The following is a 3780-nucleotide window of genomic DNA, read 5'->3' as shown; positions in this document are numbered from 1 at the left end:
CTGATGATACATATACATGGGACTTTCTTTTTCATTCTGATCCCATTTTTGTCTTCAGGTCGTCCTATTTGGCAGTAGTGTTGTAAAAGCAGCCTACACCGTACACATAGATGTTGTAGGCTTTTCTTCATATGACATTGTACATGGGAGGTTGCTATAGACTGAATATTGGTTGATATGATGTATATTATATTGTATATTATATTATATATTATATTATTATATGAGTGAGATCGTCTGGCGCAGCGGCGGGATTTGTGCCTCGTGACCGAGAGGTCGCGAGTTCGAATCCCGCTGCGTGTCACCGATCTTGTGCCCTTGGGAAAGGCACTTTACACGGATTTCCTCACTATACTCAGGTGAAAAATGAGTACCTAGCTTCGGCTAGGGCCGTCCCTCGGATAGGACGTTAAATGGAGGTCCCGTGTATGGGGAGAGTCACACCCCATGCACGTTAAAGAACCCCCACACGTGCGTTGGTGCGGTGTGAGATGGAACAAACCCTTCTGTCTGGAGTTGGTGATTCACTTCAAATCACCCGGTTGGAGGCCTGGCGAACCTCCATACCGTATCAGCCAGCGAAAGGGTATATCACCCCGTAAGGGGCGGTATAACCCCGCCGCGTGTAGACATGTGCGAACATGTGCACATGTGTGTATGGCGGCTTTGAAAAGGTGTTCTTAACACCTGTTTCGCCATACCCTCCAAATGGAGAATCCTAATAAATAAATAAATAAATAAATAAATATTTTGGGAAGAAAAAAAGAACTATTTTGAAGTGGAGCAAAGAGTATTTGAAATGATAATTCTGATAAAAGTTAATGAAGAAACCAACCCTTTTCTTTGCCATCATGATATGAGATGTAGCCAAATGTCTTGACCTCCTCACCAGTCCTCGTCTGGTTGAATTTTGTCCTTGACAACTTCAAGAAGGTCAATCTTTAATATGCAAGCAGCCTTCCAAATCTTGGGCAGCAAAATTTGGCTAGGAAGAAGCAAAACAAGGACTTGCAAACTTGTAAAGTGAATTCTAGAGCTTTTGAGAAGTTCCAAACTCCTCCTATTTTTGTGTTCACGTAATTTTAAGGTTAATAGCAAGGTTTTCTCATGCATTACTTTTCAGCTGGGACCTGTCCATGTCCATAGAAGATGGTGCAATATGTTAGACATTGTGCAAGTTGTGTTATTCAGTAGGAAGCTTGGACATAGGTGATATTTGGAAAGAAAGATATATTGGTTACGCACTGGCGTTTTGAAGTTTGGGAGCTTAGTATTATTGATTGTATATCAGAGTCTATAATCATTGGATGTTATGGCAATGCAACATACAATGTACATGCACATGTATAGGACTATGCATTTTGTTGGCTGCTCGCTTCACCACTGTGTTGTGAAGAATATATTTCCAAAGATTGCCTGGTTGACTATTTTTGAATGACTTTTTCTGAAGAAAATACATTGATAGCAATGTGAGTGAATGTGTGGGGCTGTACTTGTACTAGTATGTGACTGTGGGGGTATGTATTGGTGTAACTATTAAGTTGAAATACTAATTCCATTGTGTGTGTTCTTTCTTTTAGGTCAAAGCTTCATGCATAAAACGATGTTTTGTACGTTTTGTCAATCAGTTCTCAGTATCTTCCTCTTAACACACACCCCCTCCTATTGAAGTGAGTTGGCCCTTTGAATACATGTATGTAATTAATCTATTGTTGGCAGGCCTTAGCCCATGGCACATTTTGCCACATGATTGTACATCTATCAGACAAGGACGAAACATCACATCAATACAGTTCTACAACTATGTAGAAAAAAGGACATTAATTGCCTTGTTGTTTTTTATATGGATAAGCAAGACCCCACTACAATCTAACACAAGACCAGTACATTGGTTGGTTTGTTGTTGTTATACATGTAGACCTTACGAAAGTCGCTGTACTTTTGTCGTGTCAATAAAGATTGTATAAACCCGGTTAAGCACCCCATGACGTAACACACCAGTACAAGCTTCATATCCGGATGCAACCCGGAACGTCTGACCGTTTCCAAAACCATATCCACTTGTTTGAGTAACTCCTTTTTGACGTAATATTTTGATGTTATTTTCAACTAGTACTGTTTTCAAAGAAGAAGTCAAACCCTGCGATAGTAATGTAGGTTTTAAAATCGTATTCCATATTCTGCATGTGCATACAATCAGTTAATCTTTGTATGTTAGAATTTAGATTATTTACCCGTTTCAATCTCTTTTAGTGTTTGATTTTGTTCAGTTGCTATTAGCCCCATGGGCATGAATTTGCAATAAAACATTATACTGTTATTCCCTGGATGTCTAACCTCCATCGACGTAAACGCAGGGCTACTTGCGGACATCGGGCGACATAGTCCTACTTTATCAGCGTTGAATAACAAAATAACAAAATTCTCAGAACTGAACACGAATCTGGCGACATTGTCCGAATGTGATACTTATTCATTGTTATACTGCTCGACAGTGTTGTGCTGCGTCCATGGTGCTGGGTGTGTTTGTTGACTCACCGGTAAGCCGCCTGAAGCCATAAAGCATAACCCAGCCGTCTTTGTACAGTAATTACAAACCGTGTGCGACCGGAATATAGGTCTGGTCCGCTCCGGGAAGGGCCCGGCCTTGCTCTTATCGGTAAACTCTTTCCAAAATGAGACACCTTCAGAAGATCTGCAGCCTACCGTGGACCCAATGTCTGGAACAACCTACCGCCAGACACATGTACGGCTCCAAATCTGACCTACTTTAAGAGACTCTTGAAGTAAAAGTAATGACCAAAACGAACGAACGGACACGGACTATGAACACTGAGCATCTACTATATGTTTTGTACCATGTCTTATACCCCGCTGCAGTTGTATACTAGCGGCTTTCCAGCCGTTGTTGATGACTGAGGCCAGACAGTCAGAATACATGGTCTTTACGCATATATTTTACAAAATTTGGGCCAAAGTTACATTTCTCTATTACCTTAAACATAAAATTGTGCTCCACACAATCAAAAGCTTTCTCAAAATCTTTTAATAGTGTGTAGTGTGTAGTGATATAGGTTGATAGATTTATTAGGACTCAATGTAATCTGTATCTCTAGTATTTCATCTGACCCTTGCCTCCCTCATGACCTCAATGAAAAGCGGCCTGCAGGCCGATTTGAGCTGCTCGTGAATAAATAATAAGTGTGATGGGTTCTTAACCGTGCTCGAGGTGCGGCTCTCGCCATGCTCGGGCCCCCGCCGTCTTTACGTTAGCCTGGATACCAGCTGACTCCGACCCTCTCACTGCACTTGTGTCAAGCTGGCGTCACTGCGGGGTTCGTTCACTGCGTCACTGTTTTGTTCTTTTCTCCTATTTTTTTTTAGATTTAGATATTGCGCAATACGCAAAAATATGACACAGAAGACGAAAAAATACACAAAAAGTAAGAAAATTCGTTCTTTATCTCTGAAATTTGTTGAGTATCTTTCGAAACCCGCAGTGACTCAAGCTTGACGCAAGTGCAGTGAGAGTGCACCTTAAGTGTCATGGGTTCTTAGCATGAAAGTTCATCTGTACATGTGTTGGTAGAATACATTATAGAAATTGCTAAACTTTCTTTCCAACACTGAATTGATATAGGGACTTACCCTAAATTTTCGGCCAACTCCGTCGACCTTGTTCACAGAATGACCCTATCTCCAGCAGTGACGTCAGGAACACGCCACTTTTGCAGGAGGGGTTCATAAGTATCAGAGAGTCTGTGCCGCCCCCCGTCTCTG

The sequence above is a fragment of the Branchiostoma floridae genome, chromosome 6, assembly GCF_000003815.2.
Source record: "Branchiostoma floridae strain S238N-H82 chromosome 6, Bfl_VNyyK, whole genome shotgun sequence".
NCBI classification, from domain to species: domain Eukaryota; kingdom Metazoa; phylum Chordata; class Leptocardii; order Amphioxiformes; family Branchiostomatidae; genus Branchiostoma; species Branchiostoma floridae.
This window is presented reverse-complemented; position numbering follows the sequence as displayed.